Genomic DNA, 22,652 nt, shown 5'->3' on the forward strand with positions numbered 1-22,652 from the left:
GTAAAAAGGAGTGAAATTTCACTGAAATACACAAGTCAACTTTTTTTATTGGGCAAAAGTCTGCACCAATCTTGTCATGGCTCCCTTCCCTGTTCAGCCCAGTCACTCAAAGAATTTTAAAGTTCCTCAACATGACACTTATTTCCATTTCACTTATCCTATAAATTGAGTGTGATTTACAGAATCTAATTAGTCTTGCTTATGCCTTGAAGACATTTCCCCATCTTGCAGCTCTCTTAAGCAAAGATTATTCTTTATCTATAACTTGTATTTTGGGCCTGACAGTGCTATAGCATCCTACTTGCTCCCCCCACAACTATTGCTTTTATGTCCTTCTTTACTTCAAAAAGTGTAATGTTTCAGCATTCATTCCCCTGTACACTGTTATTCTTTGTGGCTTTCTGCCAACTTTCTGGATACTCCCTTTTAGTCACAGAATCTGGCACTCATTTTGCCTCCACTCTCTTCAGTTATTCTGAGCATCATTCTGGAGACAAAAACAGCCACAAGTGTCATTTCCTGACTTTCCTTTTAACTTTCTGACCTCCGGTGAATTTTCTTTCCATTAATTGTAGTCAGTCAGATTGTTCTTCTTTGACATTGTCACCAACATCTGCACGGTCTCCAAAAATCTCAGTTTTAAACATTGTAATCTGACAGCCAGCTTCTTCCCGTATTGACCAATTTCTCTAGTCATTTCACACAAAATATTCTGAAATTTCCAGCTCATTGATCTCTCTACACATTCATTGTCCATCAACTCATTCATGTCTTTCTGTTACCATATAGTTAATAATACATTGTCTAACACTTTAATTATATAACATCAAATATTCTTAATTGTGTTACTCTTCTCTGTCTTAAATGTTCTCTCACTCTGTAAAATTGTATAAGCAGTTGTACAATGATGAATAAAGTTATAGAAGTAAGATTGTTGCTCTAAATTTAAATTCAGTAAGATAGGACTCAAATGGCACATCAAAAGTGCCCTGACAATTTATACATTTAACCTCTGAAGTCACTCATATTTTTAATTGCAGCTCTCGTCTATTCTCTAATGTCTAATATTCTGCCCAAAAACAATGTTTTAGGCATCACTCTGTCCTGTATCATCAAATTGTTCCTCTCTATCAGATCATTTGCTTCAGCACATAACATGCTATTATTTTTCCATTTATAAATGTACACATGTCACTTTATTTGACCTCACTCCCTATCCCAACTCCTGGCACATTTATTGTATCTTCTTTGCAGTAATGTTCTTCAAAAGAATTGTTATGGTCTTGCCTCCTATTCTCTTAAAATCATTCTACTAGAGCTTTATTCATGAAAACACCTGAGAAACTACGCTTATCAGTGTCATCTATGGCTCCTCATGGCAATCCTGAAGTCATTTTCAGTCATCATCTTATTTTATAAGAGACATTTGACCTAGTAGATCATCCCTCTTTGGTGATTTATTTAATTTGACTACCAAGAAAACACACCTCTTCTTTTCAGTTACTTGGTTTTCGACTTCTTTCGGACCACTTGATAGAAGAATCATCAAATGCAGTCCTTGGTCACCTTATATTTCCCATGTACACTTACTCCCTAGCAATATCTCTTGTGTCTCATGGCTCATACAAATGGTTATATTTCCCACCTATACCTCTTTCCTGGCCTAGGAGATTTCTCAGTGAAATAAAAAGCTAGGTAATTTATCAAGTGTGACCATGAAGTTGTTGGAGGTGGACAAGGAAAGAAGTCGTGTGAATTGTGTATCTTAAGAAGAGGAAGCGCAAATTAGAGACATGTCACCTTACCAGAAGATTAGGAGTTATCATTTATGTCACCGCAAAAGATCATGTATTTTTTTATTTGTAGTATACTCACAGTTGGAATGAGTTGTTCTTCTTGATAATTTAATATTTGTTTTACAAGAACAATGATATGTTTTGTTCACAACTATTCGTTTAGTTAAACTTATGTTTGTCCATAGTAGATGATTAATTACGATTTGCTAAATAACTGAACAAACGGAAACCTTTTGAGACACAATGGCCTTTGCAGCGTTATGTCTTACTACTGCTTTCCGCACTTCGACAGGACAATTCTCTTTTCTTAAACACTCCTTTTCTCGTTTATGTTGCTTTCTTTTTCCTGTTTGGAATGTTGGAGGGTTTTCTTGTTGTTCTTGTATGTTCGGTAGTAGATAATGTGCTGCCCTTCAGATCTCACCACAGCCCCAGTCGTTCTTCAAGGCAACTCAGTTTCTGTGTCTGTAATGGATCTCTCTCTATTCTATGCTTAAGGAAGTTTACTTTCCTTCTACTTGAACTTTAGCACTCACTCTGCTCTTTTGTGCATGCTTGATTATTTTCCAAGGCAACATTTTTGTATGCACTCTTATACCTACACATTTTCTTGACCAATTAAAAGATCAACAAATGATATATTTATTAAAAACAATCATATTGGAGTATATTAGTTCATTTACTACCGCATAAACTTTATTTGACTTTTATATATATTTATGCAAATATTCTCTTTTTTTTTGTTTCATGGGCAAGTCATTATTTAAATAAGTCTCCAAATATTAGTCCCCCTACCTTATTTCTTTTGTGTACGAATATATATACACTATCATTAAAGTATTATAACAATACTATAAACACTAATGAGAAAAACAAAAACAAAACAACAAAAAATTTCTTTTCCTTCTAAATGATTGACTCTAAACCAAGAGTAAAAACTACCTTAAACATGCTCTGAAAATCACCAGATTTCAGCCTTCATTTGTCTTTTATTTCTCTAACAGGATTTTAATTTTCATACATTTCTCTGAGAAATACTTCCTGTTGAGTCACTTCCACTGAAGTAAATGAGGTGTAATCTTTCTTTGTATTGAGTCATTAAAAGCTCTGAATTGCTCTTCTAGGCATAATAACCATGCTTTATGTTTAAGTTATTTAATATTCATTTTATTTTTATACTTCTATTTTATTTGTAAATTTATAGGTAAATTTTGTTAAAATTATATATTATTAATTATCTAAATTACTAATTGGTTACTGATAGTCATTAATTTAAAATATTAGAATAATTATAATAATTACTAATGTTTAAAAACGCTTCTTGCCTCATGTGCCATAAGTGATTAGGTAAGTGCTCACAGAGTTTATAAACCTCTTCTGAAAACTACCAGGTATTTTTTTGATGATGTGTGTGGCATGTGATGTTGCTACTTTATACACAGCAAAATAGACTACTCATTAGAGGCTTACCTAAAGGCAACTAATTCTGACATGCTGGTGGTTAATGTCGTGAATTAACCCATTCTGCAACGGTCTCTATTCTTAAGAGAAGAGGCTATTTTAGTTATATTCTCAGTACTGGCAATTTTGAACATGAAATGTCAAACATGGACACACACTAAGAGGGGGCTGTAAGCAGAAGCCACGATGTATGGAAGCCATGGATTTGGTGCCCTTATAAGGAAAACATAAAGACAGTAAGTGATTATTACAAAGGTTATTTAAGGAAAATCTAGCAATTGTTGCTGAAATACCTGCAAAATAATATAATGATTATTTTTTCTTCATATGGAAATAAATGAATATGATATTTTATCATTTTCCCTGAGAGATTAACCTGCCATTGGACATTCTTCCCCTAAATAATAATATCACATCAGAGAGATTAGACCATGTCTGCCTTTCCCAACTTAAAAACCTGTTCTATAAGGATTTAATATGTTTCTTATTTTATGTATATTTTCGTAGATATATTAGTGAGGTCTCTTCAGTTATTTGGCATATGAGAGAGAATGAAGTAGTAAATGGATTTAACCACAACCCAAACATTTCTGCCTCAGGGCCAAACTTCTCCTTGCCAAAACAGTTTCCCAGTACTCCTCACTCGGGTCGCGCAGATACGGGGCCAAGCCACCTCTGCCATCTGTCTCCCTGTGACCCAGTTGGCAGCACCAGCCGGAGAGCCCAGTCTCTCAGATCATTGAGAGGCTGTGCCGTTTTACAGAGGGGTGGAGGTAGTGCATTTGGTATCAAATATTGTTTTGGTCATCATACTTCAGAGAGGTTAAAGACATTTCCCTGGTCCTGTTTCTTAATACCTTATCGTTTTTCAACCACAGTGATTCAAAATTTATAATACTCCCGGTAAATCAAGTATCAGTGCCAGTACTCTCCTACAGAATGTATTTGTAGTAAGCAAATCTGGGAAAATTGTGCTCACCTGACAAAGAATTCATAAAAGAGAAGATGCCAAACACTCCTAAGCAGTTTGTACTTTTGAAAAAAATTAAGTTTGAAATATATTTGACAAGATGAAAAATTAAAAGTCATAGAATAAAATGAGAGTGGATTTACAAGGTAGATTGATTTTCTGCAGTGAAAATTCAATCTCTCTTATTAATATATCAATATTCAGGACAATGTTAAGTCAAACTGAGTTTCTAGAATTTTACCTTCAGTAAAATGGAATAATTCTGTGTTATTTCCTTGTTAGTTAATAGGATGATTAGACTATAGAGACTACTTTTTTTTAAAAAATATTTTCAAGATGTATGCATATAGTACCTTTTGGAATAACATGCCTACCAATCGGTATCAAATTTGTTCATACTGGGAGAAAATCTTTAAAGTTTTTTAAATCATTTCCTTGAGATTTTTCAATGGTAACAAAATCATCAGGATTTTCGAATTCTTCTCCATTACATCCACTCTATGATTATAAATATTAGTGAGAAATATGTTTTCATTTTTTTTAATGTTTGAACTTAAATAATAGATGTTAATCAACATAGTTTTCTATCTCTTGATTATACATCCTTCAGCTAAGGAATAAAAGCTGTTACTTCAATGATTCATTACTAGCAGGGATGAAATTGATTTTATGCCACTTCACAATTTACTGTGAACTTTATTAGCATGGCTTGCATTTAGTCTCTTTGACAATTGGCACAGCTTGGTGATTGCTTTATGAAACCAATTTAGCTGTACATTTATATGATAATTTAACATTCTAGTGTTTAGACATTGGCTGATGTGAGCATAACCAGAGAAAGGCATTAAAATTTTATTTGACACTATAATACATGTATTTTCCTTAATAAGGAAATAGCTATTGCCAACTTTTTTAAAAACACCTCTGCAGAAGGTTTTGTTTTGAATTCTGAGATTGAAAACATGGTTAAGGATTAAGGAATATTTTGAGTTCCCTTTGCTAATAAAACCTACAATAAAATGGGTGAGGCTTGTTTGACTTTTATTTTGTTCATGGTTTATCCTTTCTTATTCCAGTTGTGCTTGTTTGCTGCCTCTGGCCTATAATTCACCTCTATCTACCTCATTGGGAGAACTCATAATAATGGAATGCTTAAAAAAGGAAAAGTATACTAAGTAAACTTTAAGTAATTTGAGATGCTATGCAGACTTTGATCAACCTGCTTCCAAAGAGAATTTATTATGTAAACATAATAAAAGTCACTGTCTTCCTTTCACAGGTATTAAATTTAATGGGCCTGGGGTGAAAATAAAATAGGAGCTCTTAGCTTGGGCTGTAAGTGTTGTATTTTATAAATGAAGATTTCTAGAAAAAAGTTGGTGAGGAACTTTTCTATCATTATGGATTCAGAAGTAAAGAGATACTAGAAACTAGAACTGATGCCAATTTTTTAGAACACACATAGTACTTAAAGTGATAATACAGTTCCTGGGATATGTACCAGGATTGGATAAGTTTGATATGGCTTAGGAATTTGATAAAAGACCGTTCTTGAAATAAGCAGAAGGAAGTCAAGATAGTAATGAAAAATATTTGTTTAATAAATTTAATAAAAATGTCTAGTTCCCTATCAGTGTTCCAAGAGCTTTCTTAGATGTATGTGTCAAGAATCTAGAGTGGCCCTGGCTGGGTAGCTCAGCTAGTTAAACATTGTCTCGACATGCCAAGGCTGTGGGTTCAATCTCCAGTCAGGACACATACAAAAATCAACTAATGAATGTATAAGTACGTGGAAAAACAGGAACAACAAATTAACGTTTCTCACACTTCTCTTTCCCCCACCACAAAACTAATAAATTTTTTTAAAAAATCCAGAGCACATGATTTGAGTTGAGTTTCCAGGCATGTGTATTATATTTTTATTTACTCTAAACAAAGAGAGAGAGAATACATAACTCCAAGGATCTTACATTTATTCTTCACCAGGAGCTACTAAGAGATCCATAGCATTCTTGAGCAATCACTCACACAGGAATTAAGTCAGCCTGCTCTCATGATTGTGGGGAAATAAAATATTCACTTTCACCATATTCAGCAAATTGCATGAATTTTTGTTTGTATTTTATTTAGAATACTCCTGTTTCTTCTAATATTCTTTTTAATTCACATTCTTTTTCCAATAAAAGTGTAGAATATTATATATCATAAATTAATAGTATAGAGGGTTGAATTAATTTCATTTATTATTAATATATCAAGGCTAAAGAAGAAGAGAAAGGTGATGTAGGCACTGATAGGGTAAGAGAGGGAACAGGGGCTATTTAAAGGTAAGGGCTGCAGTATGATTTTTGGACTCAGGCTGACTGAAATTTGAGCGCTGGCCCGTTCATTTGTGGGCTAAGTTACCCATAATTAAGTTACCTAATATGTCTTAGGTTCAACTTTTTCACATTTAAAGTGGAATTAACGCTCCTTTGTGATTAATACATTTTAACATCTAGACACTAAATAGACTTGAAAATTCAAAATGATTTTTGAAAGTTTGGTTGTTGCAATGGAGGCATTTTTGGAGTAAAAGAAAGAGGAAGCTGAGGATAAGCAGGGAGGCCGCAAGAGGACAAATACACAAAAGTACAAAACTAACAACTCTACTAACAGCTCTATGTCTTTGACATTCCTACACAGTACATAAAACAAAAACAAAACGGGATTGTATTTTTGCTCCAAACAATGCTATACTCTTGTCTTTTAATGTCTGCGGTATGCTGTGTGCCTGATCTCTCAGTAACCCTCACTGGACTCTTGCTGGGCTCTTTTCATTGATAAAATGTCTTTTCTCACCTTCATTCTTTTCCCTTTACTCTTTTCGTCCATTTCCCCCCAAGTGATAAAATTCTAAAAGGGGACCATAGTAAGTCAGGTTTCCATCCTATGTGGGAACCTGTACAGTGCTAATCTGAGGACACTGTGATTTAACTCTTCCTTTGAATGGCTCCACAGCTGTGAGAGCTTAACCTGAACCTTTCTGCAGAACACAATGGCTTTCCGGAGCAAGCCCAAAGCAGATCTTCCCACCAATGGAGTGGGGGCAGCTTTTGGTATTATGTAGACACATGTTTTAGTGTGACCTAAGTCCTTGTTCTTTTAGCCGCTTGATCAAAGAACAATGTTGATAAACAAGGGCACCTTTTGAAACATTTCTTTTCCCTGAGTTCTATTTCATTTTGCCAAATTGGCATTCATCTCTTTGATGTGGTATTTGTAAATTCCGGTCCTGTAAACCAAAAAGAAATGTTCATGTCTTTCTTTTTAGTAGTGTTTATCTTCTCCCATTGTGTCTCTTTCTTTGTTAATTCTCAGGTGATATTCTAAAGATTGTATTGTGCTTATTATTAAAGTTTTTATGTCTTATCTAAGCTAATGTAATTTCCTCAAAGTTTTTTTTTGAAATATTACTTTTGTTCTGGTTCCTCCTCTGTATATTCTTTTATCTTTGTACTGCACTGCACAGGTGGCAGCTTATCTTCCTCTTAAGGATAAGCAGAATTAAATTGATTAATTCCGTGACTTCTATGCGTAGAGTTTAGAATACCCTCCCAATAACGTTGTTAACTGAAAGTTGGGTGATACTGTATTTTTTATTTAATTTTTTTTTCTTGGCTGTTCTGCGAAAACAATAGAGCTCAAGAAAAAGTCAAATGTTTTCATGGAATAAAAATATTTTTAATAAACAAATTTTCATATTTTTCTTTAATTAACATAACTATAGTTTGACAATTGATGAAATTTAAGTGATAAATATATCTGTACTCCATAAAACTAGTTGCAGTATTAGAATTAGAATTCTTTTTTCCACAGTTATAAACAAATTGTTAAATTTAATATTTGTTATGGCTTATACACAGGTTTTTTTTTTCTAATTGAAGGTATTTTGGTGATAAACACACACATATGTGCACATATATAGGATATATGAGAAGTCATAATGTAAAGTCTGCTTTGCTAATATTCAGGATATCAATTTGTCTGGTGTAAAGGTTGTTACAAAAAAAAAAAAAAACTGCCGTTCTTAGGGAAACACCATTACCACATCCTCATGTCCTTTATTGCCAAGAATTTGAAAATTGGAATCAGGAAGTAAAGGAAGAAACGTTTACTCCATATAATGTTTCAAAATAAATTATTAAATTCATGCCTTTAAGTGAAGTCCAGACCGAGTGTAACCTCAGTGTATTATGAGGCGTTTCTTAGATTGGATTTTTAAAAATTCCCTAACAAAAGACAAACACCTCTGAAAGTTGGTGTGCAAATAATTAGATCAGAATTCATTATACATCTAAGGGCAATGGGTATCTTCTCACTACCTATTATTTTTATAATAATATTCACCAAATATAATTTTACAGCTTTAGTATTGAGAAGAATAAAAATTTATTTTTAAATAGACTAATATTTGGAGAGGTTATAGGCATACAGCAAAAATGGCCAAAGGACCAAGAGCTCCCATATTCTTCCCTCTTTCTCCACATATACCCCTATTATTTTATATTAGCTTGATGCATTTGTTACCATGGGTAAACCAATATTGATACATCATTTTAAGCTCATAGTTGATACTAGATTTTACTCTTCGCGTTGCACAGTTTTTGATTTGGCCTATGCATTATGTACTTATTCATCATACAGTACAATACATAATAATTTCAGTTTCCTCAAAATGCCTCAGGTGACAACTATTCATCTTTTCATTTTCACTTCCATCTGAGGCACTGGTGACCTTTGATATTTTTACTGTCTTTATAGTCTTGCTTTTTCCAGAATGTCATATAGTTAGAGTCATATTGTATGTAGCCTTTTCACACTGGCTTCTTTCCCTTAGTGCTATGTATTTAAGGTTCCTCCACGTTCTGTCATGACTTAATAGTTCATTTCTCTTTATTGCTGAAAATATTCACATAAACATGTACCACAATTTGTTAATCCATCCATTTATTTACAAAAAAACTTATTTGCCTTTGATTTTTGTCAATTAAAATAGAATAAATGCATCCTGCTTTATAACACTTCCAATGAAAATTTTCAATGTATGCTCAATATGTTATTATTCATGATTTAAGTTCTTTAACATTTTGGTTATGCTCTTTCAGAAAGAAAATACATGAATCTTTTTCCAGAAACTATATGTGTATGTGTTGTGTATAAAACTGATCTAAACATTCCTGTGCAGGCTTTTGTGTGGACATAAATTATCACCTCATTCAATAGATATTAAGGAGCATGATTGCTGTATTGTATATTAAGCTTATGTTTTGCTTTCTACAAAATTACCAAACTGTCTTCTAAAATGATTTTACCATTTTGCCTTCCCATCCAATGAATGAAAGTTCTTTTTGAGTCACACGCTCACTAGCATTTGGCATTGTCAGTATTTGGGATTTCAGCCATAAGAGATTAATAGAAGTGTCTCAATTGTTTTAATTTACAAATTCCTAATATAAGACATTGAACATTTTTATATTCTTATTGTCATTTATAAGTATCCTTTGGTAAAATATTTGCTCAGAACTTTGTTCATTTTTATTTTTTTAAATAATTACTCAGTTTTGAGAATTACTTGTGTATTTTTTTAACAAGTCCTTTTTCAGATATCTATTTTTCCCAGTCTGTGGCTTCTCTAACAGTGTCTCCTGAAGAGCAGAAGTTTTTTAAAATTTCAATGAAATTCAACTTACCATTTTTTTTCATTGATAAGTTGTGGTTCGTTTGTTTGTTTTTTGGTGTTTTATGTAAAAAGTCATTACCAAGCCTTTACATGTTGGGTGTCATCCCTCAAAGCAAAAGTTTGCTTGTTCGACTCCAGGTCATGGCACATGCCTAAATTGTGGGTTCTGTCAGGACAAAAGGCAGATGATCAATGTTTCTCTCCCTCTCTTTCTCCCTCCCTTCCCCTTTCTCTAAAAAATAAAGAAATAAAATATTTTTAAAATACAAAGTCACTACCAAACCCAAGAACACTGAAATTTTATTCTATGCTTCTTTTAGAAGTTTTATAGTTTTGAATTTTACGTTTATGTCTATGATCCATGTTGTTAATTTTTTTGAAAGGTGTAAGGTATGTATCTAAATTCATTGTTTTATGTTTGTATGTCTAGCTGTCGTAGGATCATTAGCTGAAGATGAGCCTTTCTTACAGAATGACCTTTACTCCTCTGTCAAAGATGAATTGGTGCTGTTGGTGTGGGTTATCACTGAGTTCTTCATTCTCTCCCATTTGTCCGCCTTATTCACTCTTTTACCAATACTACAATGTGGTCATTATTATTATAGCTTTATATCAAGTATTGAGTCAGGTTTTGTCAGTCTCTACAATTAAAAAAATTATTTTGAATCTTTTGTTTTTTTCTCCATACTTTAGAATAGTTGATAATCCACAAAATAACTTATTGTAGTTTTTAATTGGATTGCAGGTTCAATATATCAGGAATGGGAAAACTGACATAATAACAATATTGAATCTTACTATCCATGAACCTAAAACAATTCTGAACTTATTTAAATCTCCTTTGCCTTATTTATTAGAGTTTTCCCTTTTCCCTAAATAGACCAGACACATATATTGTTAAATTTAGGTATTTCAAATTAGTTTCATTAATTAATGAATGAATTAGTTTCTATAATGAAATTAATTAGTTAAATTAATTTCAAATTAGTATTGTTCATTGCTCGTGTATAAGAAAACAATTAACTTTGGCATGTTATCCTTATATCCTGAAATCTTGCTATACTAAATAGTTCTAAATAGTTTTAAATAGTTACTTTCTAAATAGTTCTAGTAGCTTTCTATTCTTTTTGTTTTTGCTTTCTATTACTTGGAATTTTTTAAAGAGACAGTCTTATCATCTGTGGACAAAGACTTTACTAACTTCTGCTTCTAATGAAACAGAAGCTGTATGTCTAGTTATTCTTTAACAAGTTAGGGAAGTTCTCCCTATTCAGAATTTTCTGAGAGTATATGTCATAAAGGGAGGCTGGAGATTTTTTTCAAATGATATTTTTGCACCTGTTAATATGATCATATGATTCTTTTCTTTTTTTAGCCTGTTGATTTGATGGATTACCTTAATTGATTTCTGAATGTTTAACCAGCTGTGCATAGCTGAAAAAAATCCTACTTGGTAAAATAGTGTTTTCTAAAGCAATAAATACTGTTGTCATGATTACTTCACTTTATTGTTAGCTTATTTTTTATACTGAAAATATGTTAAATTTTACCCACTAAACAAACTTATATGTTTGTACATGTGCTTGTACACCCTCTCAGAAGATGCTGTCACAATGTTAAATAAAAGGGAAGTAGAGAGGAGTCAATCTACAGTGACATCAAGTGTAAGGACACAGCTCCCATCCTTACTTTTTTCCCAATAAAGTTATTATTTAAATGCTGAACATATTTTAAAGAGTTACATACGTATAGCGCCTCTTTCAAAATGAAATGAAAAGTGATAGAGTTAATATATCACTGTCTTATGACTTAAGAAGTAATTACAAGAGCAAAATCTGGGAGGCCTCCTGGGATGTGGTGCTACATGCTTTCCTTTGTGCTTCTTCTCTGTCAGACATTCACTTGCTTTTGTGCTTCACTGTCTTGAAACGGTATCCCTCCTCTTCAGGTGCACTTTGTAATCACAGAGGATCTGACATTTAAGGGAGTAAACGGTCTCTCTTCCAGGTGATTAATGAAAAGCCATAAATCCTCTTAGCCTGTGATGAATAGTAACAGATGCTTCACATCTTGTGGCAGCAGAGCATTAGAGCAGGCGACTAAGTGAAAGAAAATGGACCATTTAACAAATATGCCTGCATCCAGAGCATGCACTATAGTATTTATAGATCCTAAAGAAACACCTTCCTCTGAGATATATGTTGTTATTCTTCAAGGGTCCCATATTGATGGAAAGCTTTTGAAGAAAATCGCAGAGTGGAAAGGCAGTAAGAATAAATGCAAGCCACGTTTTTTTACCCTAGAATTGGGAGACCCATAATTCAAGCAGTTGCTCAGTCCAAAGCAGCACATCACCCTGAGTCAATATGGTAATGAACACACTGGCAGACAAGCTGATGAATGAATTAGGGGGGATTTTGTGAGTCTCAGTGACCAACCATGATTCTGTGAAACATTTGTTTGGGTCCTGTTCAGACTGTTTCTTAGGAAGAAATGGAGTCCGAATTTTAGCTTTCTGAAATATTGGGTGAAAAGTAACAAAAAAAAACAAGACTCTAGTTAGCTAGGATGGAAAGCTGGCAATCTCGTTAATAATTATCTTCATCCTATAGGTGTCAGGTAATTATCTCTAAACCAATTAGAAGATATTGTGTTCTTAATGGAAGATATTAATCTACCTGGAGATTTAATCCATCACTAGCCTGAGTGAGTTGGCAAGAGTCACATGCTGTAACTCTCTACAGACACCTTCCAATAGTCCAGTATATGTATTCACTGGGTTGTGTGAATGCGAAGCATGCATCTGCTTCAGCGCCTCAGTTATGTGGATGACACTTAATAATCTGTGGCTAGTCTTATTGATAGTGTCAAGCTATTGAGGGTATTTTCTTTTTTTTACAAACAAAAAGTTAAAATGTTTAACTTACATAATTCTGAGTGAATTGTGTAGAAGAATGGGATACTGAGAAATTAAGATTATCAAACATGAGTGCAAAGACACACGTTGCTTATCTTACTGTTCCTCTTAAAGTAATTTATAGTATCTCACTTTATAAGGTAATTTTAGTAGAATAGAATTCATAGTGTCCAATATTGTATCAGTAATTGCATTTAGCTATAGCTGGAATTGCTAAAGGATTCCACTCGTGCTGATCTTTGCTTCCTGATATGGACACCCTATGTGTTCTCTTTCCAATCTACAGAAAGCTGGCTGGTGTAATGAACAGAGCCTTGAGGCAACGGCAGAACGTGGTTTCCAAGCTTATAAAAGCTGTTGAGGCATAGACCTTTCCTCTTGGATCACTTGGGCTGGAGGAGCCCGCTAGCATGGCAAGAGGAACATCCGACAGTGCCGGCCGGAACTGAGGCCTCTCGCCAGCATCCCTATGGGTGAGCTACGTAAGAAGTACATCTTCCTGTCAGAGTCAGGCCTCAAAGCGCTGCAACCCAGCCAATATCTTGACTGTAACCTAAGAAGAGACCCAGAGGCAAAGCTGCTTTTGAATTCTAAACCCATAGAAACACTAATGGTTATTATTTTAAGCTTCCAAGTTTTGGGATAATGTGTTTTATCAACAATTTTTTAAAAAAGCTAATAACCAGACATTTCATGGGAGCCATATAATTATTGTTTTATTAAATTTTGTTGACATTTTTCTAAAATGTTTATACTGGTCACATTTCTAGGATAATGGCAACTGGGTTTATGCTCAGTGCTTGATCATATGGTCTACATTGCTCCGCATGCCATAAAGATATTTCAGCTCAATTCACTTAGGAACAACACTTTCTGTTGCTCATAATTTTCTCTCTAGAATACCCTTGTTATTCCTATGCAAGAGTTCTGCTACTTTTTAGTATTTGCACAAAACTATTTTACTCTTTAGAGAAAACAAATGTGGTATTTATTCATTGAATTTATTACTGATTCTTTGGAATAGAATAAAAGATACTTTTTTCTTTTCTCAAAGAAATATGCTTATATTTTATTTCTTTATAATCCCATTCTTATTTAACTATTTTTTAAAACATATCTTTCTTAATAAACTCAAAGTCTAAGTCAGGAATTCATTATTATCCATATAACATATGATTGACACCTGATTGGCATTGATCATGATAATAATGGATGTTTTATGTTAAGCACTATACAGCAGACATCATATTAATTTCTTATATACATGACCCATATAGTGCTCATACTACCCTCCTCCTCATCGATGAGTGTGCCTATTTCCCCAATTCTAGAAATAAGGAAGATAAAGTAATTTTATTTAGTAACCAATTGTTCAGAATTATTCAACTAGTATAAAGGGGGCATGAATTCATCTTAGTCATAAATTATGTTTAAAGCCAGCTACTCAGAAATATGAACATTTGGGGCTTTTTATTTGTATATTTTGGAATTTGGACATCATTATCTTCTATAACACTAATAAATGAGTTAGTATTGACCACTCAAAAAGAAGAGAGGAGTTATTTCTGGCAAAGGAATGTCATGTGCAAAATGTCTACGGGTTAGAGATCAAAACATCTGGTGAGACTTGAAAAGAAGGAGAGGACTTTATTTATAGTGATTCATCACACTTTACAAAGACATACTAATTAATCTTTGGTGCCACCTTGGCAAAATGTTTCCTGACGGACTCACAGACGGAGAGCAGGATGACCGCTGCCGGGGGCGGGACAGACAGGGAAATGAGGGGAAGGGGGAAAGGACTCAGGGCAAGGGCAACAGAGTGGCGATTGTGGGGGGAAGGGTTCTAAGGGGACTAAATGGTCATGGAAAAAAAATACAATAAAGATTAAATAAAAAAATAAGGAAAAGGAAACATTTTCCAAAAGACATATTCCAAATTTGTGCTTTTTCAAAGGAGGTGTCATTCAGGAAAAACTGAATCACAGGAGGTAAAAAAAAAAAGTTTTTTTGAAAAATTCATTCAGTAAATACTGGGTAGAAACAAGAGTGACTTTCATTGCCACACATAGCTAAAACAACCAGAAGGCCTATGTTACAGTATAGAAGAAAGCTGAAAGTAAAAAAAAAAAAAAAAAAAAAAAAAAAAAATGAAACAAAACCCAAGTCCAGAAATTTGTCCTTGACCGTTAGTAACAGACTGTGGCAAAATACCAAAGATACTTTACTTTTATAGCATTGCTGTGTTCAAAAATAAAAAGTAAATATAATTGTTTAATTACTAAGATATGTCATTTTAATATCTGTGATAACATTTTAGAGAAACTGCAATAATGTTAGTTTGCAATGAGGAATGAGCGGTCAGAGGGGAAATAAAGCAGGGCTCTTGCCATTACGATCTAATAAAGAACTTAACACGGGAAGCCAGAAACAAAAGAGAGACCCGTCTCACCCATTGACGCAGCAGTCCTGAGCCCGCTCTGATAGGATCTCCTGGTGTCCTGAACCTCACAAGCGAAACTGTGATAGCAGGAGGAGAGGAGCCCTTGAAAGTCTGTGTGTACCATCTCCACTAGCTGGGAAAGAACACCTTTGTGGCTGGGTATTAATCCTAAAGTACAGAGGAGGGGAACCTAGAAGTGGACTAAAGTATACAACCTCTGAACCCCAATAGTGGGGGCGCTTAGATTGGCTGAGTGTCCACTTGCAGCTCAAGGGTATAGAATAAACCTGCTAACAAACATATTAATAACTTTATTTGCTTTATACATGGGGCATTCTGACTAGCCAGGTGACAGCTTGTATGTGTTTCCTAAATAAACTTGTTTTCCCACTCCTTTATACCTGTTTGTCCCTGACTGAATTTTTTTCTTGCGAGCGAAAGAGTAGGGCAAGAATCAAGGAGAGGTGGAGAGTACCCTGACTCGAGTCTCCCCAGCAACAATGAATGGTTATGGTGATTTTATTATGAAAATTGATAAAACTTTAGCAGGAAACAGTAACCAACTGCAGAAAAAGAAGCATCATGCTCAGTAAAGATGAAATATGATCATGATATTTATTTACTGCAACACTTCTTAGCATCTTTCTACATTCACTGTCACGTTTGAAAAGCAGTCTTTCAAATATGTGTATTAATTCAGGTGATTTTATCAAGGTTTTATATTTCTTTTCTGACAAAGTACATATCACATTTATTTATACTTTCTAAATAAAAAAAATGATTACTAAGAAACTTGGAAAACTCAAACAAAACAAACAAACAGAAATCAACCAAAAAATTATTCAGTATAAGAAAGTTTGCTGACTGAAAGTATGTCTTAAGGATCTATTTTATCACTTAGAAACATGTAAAATATTCTGGTCCAGGTAAAAATTAAAATACTCCAATGTTTTCAAAAATAATATTCATCACAAAACAGCTTAAAGTTAGGACTTTATACACTAACAAGAAAAGTTCTAACAAATTTAATAAAGATATATAAAAATTCTTACATCATAGTTTTTAGAACTGAAATGTCCTTCAAATACAGAAAAAACTATATTAATGAAATTATAAGAAACAAAAGCATTATATGAGGTCTGTCTAGAAAAAGTCCAATCACTATTCATATAAGGAGAACAGTTTGCATGACATCGATGTAACCTGGCAGCCAAGGAGAGTAGACTGTAATGCACATGCGTGAACAATGATGATTTCAATGTACTAGCGAGTGAGGTGAGTAAATGCCATTGAGTGAGCCTGTGTACTGTGTGGCCATCACATTCAAAACGACTGAGCAAGTAGAGCAATGGATCTGCATCACATCTTGCATTAAGCTTGAACATTTCTCTACAGAAGCTGTTGGGATGGTTCAGAAGGCCGCAACTATGGACAACTGGTGATCAGGAGCTTCATCACAGCAACACGTCCTATCACGCATCACATCTTTTGTAGAGTTTTATGGTGAAACATCAACTCGCTCAGGTGTCTCAGTACCCCCCACAGTCAGGTTTGGTACCCTGCGACCTCTGGCTTTTCCCAAAACTAAAATCACTAAACTAAACACAACATAAAATAAAATGACATAAAACAATAAATACTGGTGTATAGTGAAAAATATTGATGACATTGAAGCAGGAGTAATTAAGAAGGGAGATTGTTGGCAGAGCCTTATACAGATAAAAGTAATAACATAAATCAGACACAATATGGGAATGCACACAAAATATTCAGAGAAAAAATATGTAGGTTTTTTGGGTTAAAGGACAAAATATAGAGGAGGTACAATCGGAGAATTTCAGAAGTTGGGAGGGATCATTATTTGAATCTCTAAATACAATATAAAATAAGTTACTCATTAATATGTGTTTAAAAGTTAAGAAATGTTGAAAAATCTTAGATGAACTGCTCAAACATACTTGTATATAATTTAATTGTCTGTAGATGGTCAAAAAGTGATCTAAATTATGCTGATCTCTCACTCATCTGGTATATCCCAAATTTATTAATAAGTCTGATAAAAATACTCCTTATAATTTTTTCGACCTATGTTGTTTTTCTTCATATGACCTGTCACCACCCAAAATCTGTAAAGTCTATAAATGGTTCAATTTTCTTAATCATTTTTCTTCCTTATAGCTCTCCCACATTCTTACTACTTATCTCTTACTCTTTTCTTCAGAATCCTTTATCTAAATCTACTGTATTCATTTTTTCTTCTGTTTTCAGAAATCATCCCTGAGTCTACACTTTAGCCAAGTTTTTCTATAGCTGTGGCCTATGGACCAACTGCTCTATGATCACTGTGATCGAAATGTCCAGTCACTCTCGACAACTATTTTTTAACACATTTAATGTTCTGTAATGCCTAACCCTAGAGTTTGCTCTCAGTAAAGTGAGCTGGATTTCTTGATCTGGTAATCTTCAATTATATTTTGTAATCAAACTTTTAAACTATTGGAAATACTCAAACGTCAAGAAATTTCTATAAAAAATTAGTTCTATTCCATGAAAGCGCTGTCAGTTTCCAGAAATGTCTTCTCTAGTCATGGAGTCATGGCATATGATTGGCAAAACCTATTGCTATCATAAATACATAATTCTATCAAGGCAAATTGTTGCATTGCTTTTATTATCTCAATTTAGTCATGATCTCTGGACATGTTAGAAGGTTCCTGGTTTCTTAATAGAATTCTGATTATTCTAGGTTAAAAAAAAAGTACTTGAATGGATGTCGACATTTAAATCCAATCAGGAAGCCAAACTCTTCCTGTAACAGCAGCTCCATCACAACCCAGGCTTCCCAGCAGTACCGCTCTGGTTTCCTTTCCACCCCCATTGGATACATACGGTTCAAAGTGTCCAGGACAGAATAGCTTTAATATAGGTTTTAGGGATATCTCAGTACATGGGTAACTGCACAACCATCTATTCATGTTGTTACTTCCAAGGGTGCTAATCATGGGACACCATTCCAAACCTGCATTATTTTTTTTAACTGTGTTTTCATTCGTGACAATGTTACAGAATGTCTGCATTTTCCCCCGCTTTGCTCACCCCCACCCAGCCGCTGCTCCCCTGCCCTTTGGCCATCCCCAAACTGTTGTCCCTGTCAATGGGTCTTGCATATGTGTTCTTTTGCCATTCCCTTCCCCTTCTGTCATCTTGTCCCCCTTACCTCCTCCCCTTGGCAGCTGTCAGTCTGTTCCACGCATTCATGCCTCTGTTTCGATTTTGTTTGTCAGCTTATTTTGTTCGTTAGAGTCCACATATAAGTGAGATCATTCTTAAGTGCTCATTACTTCAGTCTCTATACTCAAAATCTGGCTTTAACAGTGAAACAGAAATGGAAAAAACCTGTTAAGACAAGTACAAGAGCAACCTAATAATGAAGAAAGTGTTGCTTAAGGGAAGAGGAAGTGAGATGGCATGGCTTGCACTTGATGCATATACATTACTGGAGTTTTGTCTTTGATTTCAAAATTAAAAAATAAAATAAAATAGAAGCAGTAAATCTTGGTGTTTATCACAGCAGCAGTTATAGTCAAAATGTCAGCTTTTTTTCCTTAAGATCCCCTGCAGTTAAAAGGTATCTAATTTCAACCTTTCTTTCATATTATATCAGGATAGCTTTTGTTATTTTATGAAATTCTTTAATATTTTTAAGTTATTAAAACAGTATAAATTATTATTTTGAATTTTTCACAGGCACAGTATGTCTCTTGTCTTCCACAAATATAAATTCTCCTCAGACACTTTCCATCTACCACTTAGTACTTCTAGATATTATTTTTTTAAACTAGCCACATATCTTGACACAATTGTTTAGAAAAAGGATGATTTATTTAATAATCTTTACAGGCTAATTATCTGTATGTTTATACTTCTTTCTTGCTAACCTTCTTTTATCTTTATAGCACACTCAACTCTGCATAAGAGGATAAATGAGAGGAGATCCAACATAAAATACTCAATAGAAGTTTTACTAGCAGCTAAGATCCTTCTTTGTTTTTAAAGTCGATGCTATAAACTATAATTAAGTTAGAAAATCGATTCACTTAATCTAAAGATGTTATTTCTTGTCAAAATAATGAAAGATTGCAGTTCCTTTATACTACAAATCACTTATGATCAATTCTGAGGTTCTTATATTACATTATTTAAACATTCAGTGAATTAAATTCTGACTTCAAATGATGATTTTTGAAAAGATTATGGAAAAATCTCTAAAATTCCCTAGAATTCAATGAAGAAAAACCTTACTCTCATCTTCATTTTTCCTGAGACTTCCTGTGTAATTTAAGCAATGCACTTAATCAGTTTGTTCTTTTTCTTTTAGATTTTTAAGATGCCTATCTGTAATTACCATAGTCATAACGATTGAGAAATAAAGTGTCGTTAGAACCTGCAACCTCTGTGAGCTAAATGCATGTCATTCATCCCTGCCAAGACACTATAGTCATTGAAACTTTCTAACCAATACTTGTTTACTGAATGAAATCTACAAATAAGATCCTAGCAAGTCCTTACATATCAGTTAATAACTTCTAGTCACAGTAGGTTTAGTCTTCGATAATATTTGAGAGGTCCAATAATTAAATGCTTTTATTTTTAGTGTATTTGATGTTTTATTGCTGTATGTGTGACTCATACATCAGAGACAAGGGTAACAAAAAATACATTTGAAATGGCTAAATACCCTGGAATGAAACACTAGTCCTAGATCAATTCAAGTTCCCTTTGAATTAATACCAATTACACAATTATGTGCCATTGCATTATTATTTTATTAAATTCCCAAGCAAAAAAAGACTGATTATCAGAGAAGTGAATTTTCAAGTGAAAAGGTCAGGGTCATTTGTAATTATTTTTCTTTAGAGTTCTATGCCTCCAGGGTTAAAAATACGTGTTGCAGAAGGGAAAAATCAGCTAAAGAAACTTAAATATAGCTCACCACTTTCATCTGAAACTTCGCAGAGAAGGGTAGTAGAAATAAAGAAAAGGCAGTGTTAACTCTAACAAAGGCAACAGGAAATTGGTGAACTAAGACCCTGTAGTAAAACTAAAGTCTAATCACATCCGGATATGCTCTCAGATAAGGATTTGGACATAGCTTCATCTTTAGGCCTCAATAGCAATGTGTGAAACTTTTTTTACTAACTCAGCCTCATTTTCCCATCTTCTAATCATGTGTTTTTACATATCGATCTTTATTAACTTTTCCTACGCCATTATTCATTGTTTTAAAACCACTTAGGAATTGTTCCACAAGGATTGCTAAATCCTCCATGAGAGAGTAAGCAGACACATTTTAGCATTTCTGTATCGTCAAAGGCAGTTGATGAGTGAACACTTTTGCTTTTCACGTGGCCAGGAGTCTATTTTCAGTGTGTGTGTGTGTGTGTATTGTGGAGGTGGAGACTGACCTGCATACCTTTATAACCAGCACCTGTGTTTGCATGCCTCGCATGCCATTGTGTGCTGAAGCACAGTATGAAAGACAGAGTAAAGCTATTATTATTTGTACGCATAATGAAGGGCAGTTTGAGAAAACATGACCTCCTTCTTAACGACAGTTCAGGAGCATTACCTAGTCTAGGCTTTATAGCTGCACTTCTGCATAAAAAGGGTACAGGCATCGGAGTTAAAAATTCAAAGAACTGAGAAAACATACATTGCAAAAGAAAACCAAACTTTTTTTTTATTACAAAGCAAACTACATTGATAACATTTTGAAATTATCACATTTCTTTGTTCACATATTTATACATATTTAATATAATGTTGAAAGTTTGCATTTGGATAACAGAGTCATTAGTGAAACACTTGACTAGTGCCTGAAATACTCATTTCTCAATTAATATTTTTTGAAAATTAAATAGAATTTAAATAAACACGTGGAGACCTTAAATCTCCCAAATATCTAAGGTTACTATGTATACAGATGCTAGATTTAAGGCATGACTAGAAGCTAAACAAACACATTCAAAATTATAACACTATGATAAGTGCGATGAAAGAATACAATGTTTGAAAATTTGAATGACATATTAGTTGTCACAAATAAAATGGTATCCGCATTTTACATTTGTTTCCTAAAATCATTGTGAGACGAGGCATAAAAAGACAACAGAAAAGGAATTTTCCAAGTCAGGGAAATTTGAACTCAACCACTACCATGTGTGTGTTTTGGGGGGTTTAAATTTCTGAATCTCATTGCTTTTATAGGTAAAACAGGGATAACATTGTTACTTCAAGGCTTACTATAAGGAGTCAACTGAAGTGTATTCAAAGTACCTGCAGCTGAGTATAGGTGTCTGATAGACAAACACTACATTTTAGCTTTATTTATTATTTACGTAAACTTGGGGTATAAGGTAGAGCTTAATAAAGACCACAGCTAAGAAGGGTCTTGCTACGCTTAATGTTTTATATTAACTTTCAACATTTTTGTAGATATAGATAATTCAGACCCAACAATACTAATCTTTGCAACTTGATATGTTTCTTATATGTTACGTTCTTATACATGCAATAACACATAGTATTGATGTTACTTACATTTTAAATATAAAGACTAGAATGAATTTTATTAGAAACAATCAATATTTAAATTTAGTGCAGTTTTTTTAAAGTCTATCATACCATCTTTTCAAGAAATAGATAGCTACATGAAAAAACATGAATATATAGTATATTCAGACCTTATCCCCCCACAAAAACTAACTAGACATGAATCATAAGAATAAATGTAATGTGCAAAACTGTCAAACTGTAAGAAGATAACATAGGAGAAAATCTAAGTGACCTCAGGCATGAGGATGACTACATAGATACTAGCAAATGTATGATTTATAAAAGACATAATTGATAAGCTAGATTTCATTAAAATCAAAAATTTTAGCTCTATAAGGCATACTGTTGAGAGAATGAGAAACGCACTACAGACTATGAGAAAATATTTCTAAAGACATATTTGATAGATAAATATTGTCCAAAGTATACAAAGAGCTCTTAAAATTCAACAGTAAGAAAATGAACAATCCAATTAAAGAGTGAGCCAAAGAGCTTAACAGACACCCAAACAATGAAGATATACAGGTGGCAAATAAGCACATGAAAAGATGCTCCTCATCGTAAGCTATCAGAAAAATGCAAATGCAAATGCAAATGAAATACCAACACACCTATTAGAATGGCCAAAATCCAGAATGCTGACAATACCAAATTCTGAAAGGATGTGGAGATACGGGAACTCTCTTTATTGCTGGTGGGAACGCAAAATGGGACAATCACTTTGGAGG

The sequence above is a fragment of the Pteronotus mesoamericanus genome, unplaced genomic scaffold (genome assembly GCF_021234165.1).
Source record: "Pteronotus mesoamericanus isolate MK-2021 breed Mesoamerican mustached bat unplaced genomic scaffold, CSHL_Meso_final contig_94, whole genome shotgun sequence".
NCBI lineage: Eukaryota > Metazoa > Chordata > Mammalia > Chiroptera > Mormoopidae > Pteronotus > Pteronotus mesoamericanus.